General features: G+C 40.2%; 1 non-coding gene across 1 annotated transcript; it reads left to right on the forward strand.

Annotated features, from left to right (window-relative positions):
• Positions 1 to 9,165: 9,165 nt before the first annotated feature.
• Positions 9,166 to 9,273, forward strand: LOC112730978 (small nucleolar RNA R71). Its single transcript, XR_003166776.1, has one exon. It is a non-coding gene; the product is annotated as a small nucleolar RNA R71 (small nucleolar RNA).
• Positions 9,274 to 10,338: the final 1,065 nt, after the last annotated feature.

The following is a 10,338-nucleotide window of genomic DNA, read 5'->3' on the forward strand; positions in this document are numbered from 1 at the left end:
TCTTTCGGAGGGTGCTTCATAGCTTCATTTAAACTGAATTTCACTATTCTGCCATCTATTTCAAAAGAATAAGTTCCTGAAAATGTGTCCAGCTTGAACTTTGAAGTCTTCAGGAATGGTCTTCCAAGTAGGATTGATGATGGCCTTCCTGAGTCATTAGGGGGCATTTCCAAGATATAGAAGTCAATGGGAAATGTGAGCCCCTTAATGCTCACTAATACATCTTCAGCAATTCCAACTACTGTAATAATGCTTTTATCTGCTAACACAAAATGAGTTGCTGACCTTTTTAAGGGAGGGAGCCTTAAAGCATTATATATAGACAAAGGCAATATACTAACACATGCTCCTAAATCACACATGCAGTCAGAAAATATCACACCTCCAATAGTACAGTTAACCATACATGGACCTGGATCACTACACTTTTCAGGTATACCTCCCATTAAAGCAGATATAGAACTACCTAAAGGAATAGTTTCTAATTCATTAATTTTGTCTTTATGTATACATAAATCTTTTAAAAACTTTGCGTATTTAGGTACTTGCTGAATAATATCAAAAAGGGAAACAGTTACCTCAACCTTTTTGAATATTTCTACCATTTTGGGATCAAGTTCCATCTGCCTTCTGGGCTTCCTTGCAATTTGTGGAAATGGGATAGGGAGGGAGTTTTCTACAGCGTCTGCAACCATTGGTGCTTCTTTCTGTGGTTGAGCTTCTTCTTCTTCAACCATGTCTTGTACGTCCTCTTCCTCTTCAGCATCTTCTACCTCCCCACCTCTTCAGCTAGGGCGTGTTCTGGTGGACTTGGCTCCTCCTGATTTCTCTCTTGTAGTGTGGTTCCGGACCTTAGGGTGATGGCATTGATGCCACCCTTTGGATTGGGTAAGGGTTGAGAAGGAATTCCACTGGAGCTTGTATGTTGAGTGTTTGAAGTATTGGATGATCCCATCTGAGAGATGAGAGCTTGTATAGCGGATGTTAGACCGTTAAGTGAACTTTCCATGTTCTTTTGTCCTTGCGCAAGGGATTGAACCATCTCGTCATTCGGAGAGGAGTTAGAATAAGTGATCTGAGGAACTTGTTGTTGGTTTTGCTGTGGTCCTTGGGATTGCCTCAGGTGAGGTGCTCTGTAAGGCTGGTTCTGGTTCTGCTGCCTGTTGTTGTTATTATTCCACCTCTGATTTCCTTGATTGTCTCTGCCTCCTCTATTATTGTTGTCCCTCCAGCCCTGGTTATAATTATCTCTCCAACCTTGGTTGGAATTGTCCTGCCATCCATGGTTGTAGCTGCCACCTTGATTGTATCCTTGATTGGGGCAGTCATAGAAGTTATGAGTGGCTGCCACAGTGTTGTCTTCCTGCTGGAGCTGCGGACATTCATCAGTATAATGACTATAATCAGCACAGATCCCGCATACTCTTTGTGGAACCAACTGTTGGCTTTGCTGTGGTGGAGAAGGTTGAGCTTGCTGAGCTTGTTGTTGACTCAACTGTATCTGCCTCAGTAAGTTGGTCATTTCACATATACTTTGAGTCAGAGCAGTAGTCTCTTTGCTAGAAGATACCTCTACAACAGCTTTTGACTGGCTTTTTTCTGCCTGTGATTCCGAGTAGATTCAGGTAAGTCGCTGATCAATTGCCATGCCTCATCAGTGGTCTTGTACTTTTTCATAGACCCATTGCTAGCACTTTCCAATGTGGTCTTATCTTGAGGCCTCATGCCCTGTGTGACGTAGCCGAGCAACACTATCTTGTAAATCATATGATGGGGGCATGCTTCCAGAAGATTGTTGAAGCGCTCCCAGTATTCGTAGAGAGTCTCGGATTTGTCCTGAACAATCATGGAAATGTCTTTCCTCAGTTTATCAGTAACTTCAGCTGGAAAGAATTTTTTCAAAAATTCTCTTCTGAGCGTATCCCAGTTAGAAACAGTTGCTCCGGGTTGAGTGTAGTACCACTCTCTCTCCTTTTCCTCAAGAGAGAATGGGAAGGCTTTTAACAAAATAGAAATTTCATCTGCACCATCACGCCTAACAATAGAACAAGCTGCCTGGAAATCCCTAAGGTGCTTGATAGGCTCTTGAGCAGGTAAGCCATGAAACTTAGGCATCAAGTTGAGTAGTGCAGTCTTTAGTTCAAAATCTACAGCCACCGCTGGGTGATGCGCTTGATACGATTGCAGTGTAAAATCAGGGGCTCCAGCTTCCTGGATAGTAACTCTCCTAGGTGTTGCCATGTCACCTGCACGTAAATCAACCAAATCAGTAGAAAGGGAGCTTGTTTCTTTCTTAAGTGACGTTTCAGGTTCGCCCTCAGAAAGGACTAACCGACGCCGAGCTTGCCTTATACGTGAAATAGTTCTTTCAATCTCAGGATCAAATACTGGCAAGCTTGGATCAGGAAGTGAACGCGTCATTTAATGAAAGAAACATGCAGCTCATAGTAGCAAAATAAAATAAAATGCAAATAAATAAATTCCAATCAATAACTTAGCACTCTATTGCAACTCCCCGGCAACGGCGCCAAAAATTGACGTGGCAAAAATTGGCAGATTAAGAAATTGATGTAAGAGATATGTTGCAAGTACAGTTCTTAACCAACAAAAATCCGCTTATCAATTTAGAAGGGTTGTCACAAAATTAGAATTAAAATACTGGGAGTATGAATCCCAGGTCGTCTCCCAACGAGTTTCAGAAAGATATGCTATTTTATTAATCAGATGTTTTCCAAAATGGTTTTAAGTTTGATAAACAGGAAATTAAATCAGAGAATTTATGTAATTTAAATAAAAACCTTGACCGGGACTAGATTAATCAGAAGTTCTATCCTTGGTGGAGTTCTCCCAGGATTAATTGATAATTGAAGGTTGTTCTGCTTAGTTATCCTATACTAGGTAGAGGAAAGTCAAGCAAGTTGGAAGTCTACTTTTATTCACAAGTTCTAATCCTCTCCCTTGGGAAGGATTAGTGTCAGTGACTAAAGAGCCATCCAACAATAAACATAATTACAATTTTACTCTTGAGCATTCCAACTCAAGGTTCTCCTCTCAATCAACTCCCAATCAAGTTAGAGAACTACTCGCTCATTATGAATGTAAACTTCACAAAATAAGAAAGGGAAGTAAAGGAAGACATGATAAATAATAATCAAAAAGACCAATTAAAAATAAAAATAGTTCTTGTATTAATAAATTCTAAAAATAACCCAATAGTAATTCTGAACAAATCAAGGATATGAAAGAGTAAGTGACAAGTAAGAAAAACAAACTAGAATGATGAAGTCAAGGTGGAGGTAATAACTCTTCTCAATATCCCAATCCAAAAAGCAATAAAAACAAAATCCTAAGAACTATGAATGTGTAGAGAGAAAACCTAGAGGAGAAGTAAAGTCAAATCTAAAAACTAAAAATTATGTGGAATGAGAGTTGTTGTTGTCAATGCATGTTCCCTGGCTCTAATCTGCGTTTCTGGCCGAAAGTTGGGTTAAAACGCAGCCCAGAATCCATGCCAGCATTTGCTGTAAATTCTGCAGATCGCGCACGTCACGCGACCGCGTCGTCCACGCGTTTGCGTCACTCAGCGTTTTTCGTGCCACGCGTGCGCGTCGTCCACTGGTGCACGAAATTGTGATCTCTGGTAATGGCTTCTTAGGCCAGATATTCTGATCTAGTTTTACAGTCTGTCACAACTTCGATACAACTAACCAGCAAGTGCACTGGGTCGTCCAAGTAATACCTTACGTGAGTAAGGGTCGAATCCCACGGAGATTGTTGGTATGAAGCAAGCTATGGTCACCTTGTAAATCTCAGTCAGGCGGATATAAAATAATTATGTGGTTTTCGAATTATAAATAATAAAATAGGGATAGAGACACTTATGTAATTTATTGATAGGAATTTCAGATAAGCGAATGGAGATGCTTTCGTTCCTCTGAACCTCTGCTTTCCTGCTATCTTCATCCAATCAGTCTTACTCCTTTCCATGGCTGGCTTTATGCAAGGGCATCACCGTTGTCAGTGGCTACATCCCCTCCTCTCAGTGAATAATATGCTCACGCACCCTGTCACGGCACGGCTATTCATCTGTCGGTTCTCGATCATGCTGGAATAGGATTCACCCTCCTTTTGCGTCTGTCACTAACGCCCAACAATCGCGAGTTTGAAGCTCGTCACAGTCATTCAATCATTGAATCCTACTCAGAATACCACAGACAAGGTTTAGACCTTCCGGATTCTCTTGAATGCCGCCATCATTCTAGCTTACGCCACGAAGATTCTGGTTAGGAGATCTAAGAGATACTCATTCTAGCTTATTTCATGTAGAACAGAAGTGTTTGTCAGGCACGCGTTCATAAGGGGGAAGGATGATGAGCGTCACACATAATCATCACCTTCATCACGTTCTTGGGTGCGAATGGATATCTTAGAAGCGAAATAAGAAGAATTGAATAGAAAACAGTAGTACTTTGCATTAATCTTTGAGGAACAGCAGAGCTCCACTCCTTAATCTATGGAGTGTAGAAACTCTACCGTTAAAAATACATAAGTGAAGGTCCAGGCATGGCCGAGATGGCTAACCCCCTAAAACGTGATCAGAGGATCATAAGGTAATCCAAAGATGCCTAATACAATAGTAATAGGTCCTATTTATAATAAACTAGCTACTAGGGTTTACATGAGTAAGTAATTGATGCATAAATCCACTTCCAGGGCCCACTTGGTGTGTGTTTGGGCTGAGCTTAAGTGTAGCACGTGCAGAGGCCATTTGTGGAGTTGAACGCCAGTTTTTGTGCCAGTTTGGGCGTTCAACTCTGGTTTTGGATCCTTTTCTGGCGCTGGACGCCAGATTTGGGTAGAAAGCTGGCGTTGAACGCCAGTTTACGTCGTCAATTCTTGGCCAAAGTATGGACTATTATATATTTCTGGAAAGCCCTGGATGTCTACTTTGCAACGCAATTGGAAGCGCGCCATTTCGAGTTTTGTAGCTCCAGAAAATCCACTTTGAGTGCAGGGAGGTCAGAATCCAACAGCATCAGCAGTCCTTTTTCAACCTCTGAATCTGATTTCTGCTCAAGTCCCTCAATTTCAGCCAGAAAATACCTGAAATCACAGAAAAACACACAAACTCATAGTAAAGTCCAGAAATGTGAATTTAACACAAAATCTATTAAAAACATCCCTAAAAGTAACTAGATCCTACTAAAAACATACTAAAAACAATGTCAAAAAGCGTATAAATTATCCGCTCATCACAACACCAAACTTAAATTGTTGCTTGTCCCCAAGCAACTGAAAATCAAAATAGGATAAAAAGAATAGAATATACTATAAATTCCAAACTATCAATGAAACAGAGCTTCAATCGTATGAGCGGGACTTATAGCTTTTTGCCTCTTGAATAGTTTTGACATCTCACTTTATCCATTGAGGTTCAGAATGATTGGCATCTATAGGAACTTCAGATTTCGAATAGTGTTATTGACTCTCTTAGTTCAGCATGATGATTCTTGAACACAGCTTCTTTATGAGTCTTGGCCGTGGCCCTAAGCATTTTGTTTTCCAGTATTACCACCGGATACATAAATGCCACATACACATAATTGGGTGAACCTTTTCAGATTGTGACTCAGCTTTGCTAAAGTCCCCAATTAGAGGTGTCCAGGGTTCTTAAGCACACTCTTTTTTTTTTTTTTGCTTTGGACCTTGACCTTAACCGCTCAGTCTCAAGTTTTCACTTGACACCTACACGCCACAAGCACATGGTTAGGGACAGCTTGGTTTAGCCGCTTAGACCAGGATTTTATTCCTTTAGGCCCTCCTATCCACTGATGCTCAAAGCCTTGGGATCCTTTTTATTTGCCCTTGCCTTTTGGTTTTAAGGGTTATTGGCTTTTTGCTCTTGCCTCTTGGTTTTAAGAGCTTTTGGCTTTTTCTGCTTGCTTTTTCTTTCTATTTTTTTTTTCACCCATATTTTTTTTTCTGCAAGCTTTGCTCTTTGCTGCTTTTTCTTGCTTCAAGAATCATTTTTATGATTTTTCAGATTATCAAATAACATGTCTCCTAGTCATCATTCTTTCAAGAGCCAACATATTTAACATTCTTAAACAACAACTTCAAAAGACATATGCACTGTTCAAGCATACATTCAGAAAACAAGAAGCATTATCACCACATCAATATAATTAAACTAAGTTCAAGGATAAATTCAAAACTCATGTACTTCTTGTTCTTTTGAATTAAAACATTTTTTTTATTTAAGAGAGGTGATGGATTCATAGGACATTTATAACTTTAAGACAGAGTTACTAACTACTAATGATCATGTAATGAAGACACAAACATAGATAAGCACATATCATGGAAAACGAAAAGCAGAAGAATTAAGAACAAGGAATGAATCCACCTTAGTGATGGTGGCATTTCCTTCTTGAGGAATCAATGATGTCCTTGAGCTCTTCTATGTCTCTTCCTTGCCTTTGTTGCTCCTCCTTCAGTGCTTTTAGATCTTCTCTGATTTCATGAAGGATGATGGAGTGCTCTTGATGTTCCACCCTTAGTTGCTTCCAATAATTGTGTGGAAGAAAATGTTTCCCTTGAGGTATCTCAGGGATCTCTTGATTTGCAGTCAAATGTTCTACCACTGAGCTATAGACCCTTGATGGAAGCTTTTGTCTTCCCTTTCCTCTTTCTAGAGGTTTCTCTGGCCTTAGGTGCCATCAATGGTTATGGAAAAAACAAAAAAGCTATGCTTTTACCACACCAAACTTAGAATGTTGCTCGCCCTCGAGCAAAAGAAGGAAGAATAGAAGAATAAGAAGAAGATATGGGGGAGATGGATGGGAGTGTGTATTCGGCCATATGGGTGGGATTGGGTGGGAGAGAGATGTTGAATTTTTGAAGGTAGTGGGTGTATGGATGTGAGTGGTAAATGGAAAAAAAGAAGGGATGATCATGAATGGAAAGAGAGATGATGAGGTAGGTGGGGATCCTGTGGGGTCCACTGATCCTGAGATGATCCTGTGGGGTCCACAGATCCTGAGGTGTCAAGGTATTTACATCCCTGCACCAATTTAGGCATGTAAAATGCCCTTGCACACAACTCTGGGTGTTCAGCGCCAGGTTGGTGCCCATTTTGGGCGTTCAACGCCCCTTTGCTGCCATTTCTGGCGTTGAACGCCAGAACCATGCTTGTTCTGGGCGTTCAGCGCCAGGATGCTCCCATTCTGGGCGTTCAGCACCAGAACTATGCTCTGTTCTGGCGTTTGAACGCCAGACAGATGCTCCTCCAGGGTGTGATTTTTCTTCTGCTGTTTTTGATTCCGTTTTCAATTTTTATATTTATTTTGTGACTCCACATGATCATGAACCTAAGAAAACATGAAAAACAATAAAAATAAGAATTAGATAAACATTGGGTTGCCTCCCAACAAGCGCTTCTTTAATGTCAATAGCTTGACAGTGAGCTCTCATGGAGCCTCACAGATGTGCAGAGCTTTGTTGAGACTCTCCAACACCAAACTTAGAGTTTGGATATGGGAGTTCAACACCAAACTTAGAGTTTGGTTGTGGCCTCCCAACACCAAACTTAGAGTTTGACTGTGGGGGCTCTGGTTGACTCTGCTTTGAGAGAAGCTTTTTCTGCTTCCTCTCCATGGTTGCAGAGGGAGATCCTTGAGTTTTAAACACAAGGGAGTTCTCATTCCATTGAAGAACTATTTCACCTCTGTCAACATCAATCACAGCTCTTGCTGTGGCCAGGAAAGGTCTTCCTAGGATGATGGATTCATCCTCTTCCTTTCCAGTATCCAGGACTATGAAATCAGCAGGGATGTAAAGGCCCTCAACCTTTACTAATACATCCTCTACTTGTCCATAAGCCTGTTTTCTTGAGCTGTCTGCCATCTCTAGTGAGATTTTAGCAGCTTGCACCCCATAGATTCCCAGTTTCTCCATTACAGAGAGGGGCATGAGGTTTATTCCTGAACCAAGGTCACACAGAGCCTTAAAGATCATGGTGCCTATGGTGCAGGGTATTATGAACTTTCCAGGATCCTGTCTCTTCTGAGGCAATGTCAGTTGATCCAGATCACTTAGTTCATTGATGAACAAGGGAGGTTCAACTTCCCAAGCATCAATGCCAAATAATTTGGCATTCAGCTTCATGATTGCACGAAGAAACTTGGCAGTTTGCTCTTCAGTAACATCCTCATTCTCTTCAGAAGAGGAATACTCATCAGAGCTCATGAAGGGCATAAGGAGGTTCAATGGAATCTCTATGGTCTCTAGATGAGCCTTAGAGTCCTTTGGTTCCTCAGAGGGAAGCTCCTTATTGATCACTAGACGTCCCAGGAGGTCTTCCTCCTTGGAAATCACGTCCTCTCCTTCCCTTACAGGTTCGGCCATGGCGCTTATGTCAATGGCCTTGTACTCTCCTTTTGGGTTCTCTTCTGTATTACTTGGGAGAGTACTAGGAGGGATTTCAGTGATCCTTTTACTCAGCTGGCCCACTTGTGCTTCCAGATTTCTAATGGAAGACCTTGTTTCATTCATGAAACTTACAGTGGCCTTAGATAGATCAGAGACTAGATTTGCTAAATTAGAAGCATTTTGTTCAGAGTTCTCTGTCTGTTGCTGAGTGGATGATGGAAAAGGCTTGCTATTGCTAAACCTGTTTCTTCCACCATTATTAAAGCCTTGTTGGGGCTTTTGATCCTTCCATGAGAAATTTGGATGATTTCTCCATGTTGAGTTATAGGTGTTTCCATAAGGTTCACCTAAGTAATTTACCTCTGCTATTGCAGGGTTCTCAGGATCATAGGCTTCTTCTTCAGAAGATGCCTCTTGAGTACTGTTGGATGCAGCTTGCATTCCATGCAGACTCTGAGAAATCATATTGACTTGCTGAGTCAATATTTTATTCTGAGCCAATATGGCATTCAGAGTATCAACCTCAAGAACTCCCTTCTTCATAGGCGTCCCATTGCTCACAGGATTCCTTTCAGAAGTGTACATGAACTGGTTATTAGCAACCATGTCAATGAGTTCTTGGGCTTCTGCAGGCGTTTTCTTTAGGTGAATGGATCCACCTGCAGAAGTATCCAATGACATCTTAGATAACTCAGACAGACCATCATAGAATATATCCAGGATGGTCCATTCTGAAAGCATGTCAGAAGGACACTTTTTGGTCAACTGTTTGTATCTTTCCCAAGCTTCATAGAGGGATTCACCTTCTTTCTGTCTGAAGGTTTGAACATCAGCTCTAAGCTTGCTCAGCTTTTGAGGAGGAAAGTACTTGGCTAAGAAAGCCGTGACCAGCTTATCCCAAGAGTTCAGGCTGTCTTTGGGTTGAGAATCCAACCATAATCTAGCTCTGTCTCTTACAGCAAAAGGGAAAAGCATGAGCCTGTAGACTTCAGGATCTACTCCATTAGTCTTAACAGTATCACATATCTGCAAGAATTCAGTCAAGAACTGAAAAGGATCTTCAGATGGAAGTCCATGAAACTTGCAGTTCTGCTGCATCAGAGAAACTAATTGAGGTTTCAGCTCAAATTTGTTTGCTCCAATGGCAGGAATGGAGATGCTTCTTCCATGTAAATTGGAATTAGGTGCAGTAAAGTCACCAAGCATCCTCCTTGCATTATTATTATTTTCGGCTGCCATCTCCTCTTCTTGTTTGAAAATTCCTAACAGGTGCTTACTGGTTAGTTGTAATTCAGAGTCCTTTCAGGTTCTGGATCTGCTTCAACAAGAATATTCTTGTCCTTGCTCCTGCTCATATGACAAAGAAGAAGGCACAGAAAAATAATAATAATAGAGATCCTTTTTTTTTTTTGAATGAGGGAGAGATGTTAGTAGATGAATAAATAAAAAAAATAGAAGGAGATGAGAGAGAAGAGAATTTTCGAAAATAATTTTTGAAAAAGAGTTAGTGATTTTTGAAAATAGTTTTTGAAAAATGTTAGTAATTTTCGAAAATTAAGATTTAAAAATTAAAATAATTAATAAATTAAAAAGAAATTTTGAAAAAGGGGGAAGATATTTTCGAAAAATGAGAGAGAGAGAATTAGTTAGGTAGTTTTGAAAAAGTTAAGAAACAAACAAAAAGTTAGTTAGTTAGTTGAAACAAATTTGAAAAGATAAGAAGTTGGGAAGTTAGAGAAGATATTTTGAAATCAAATTTTGAAAAAGATAAGATAAGAAGATATTTTTTTTTTTTTGAAAAGATATGATAGAAATTAGTTTTTGAAAAAGATTTGATTTTTAAAATCACAATTAATGACTTGATTCACAAGAAATCACAAGATATGATTCTAGGACTTAAAGTTTGAA

The sequence above is a fragment of the Arachis hypogaea genome, chromosome 12 (genome assembly GCF_003086295.3).
Source record: "Arachis hypogaea cultivar Tifrunner chromosome 12, arahy.Tifrunner.gnm2.J5K5, whole genome shotgun sequence".
In the NCBI taxonomy this organism is placed as follows: Eukaryota; Viridiplantae; Streptophyta; class Magnoliopsida; order Fabales; family Fabaceae; genus Arachis; species Arachis hypogaea.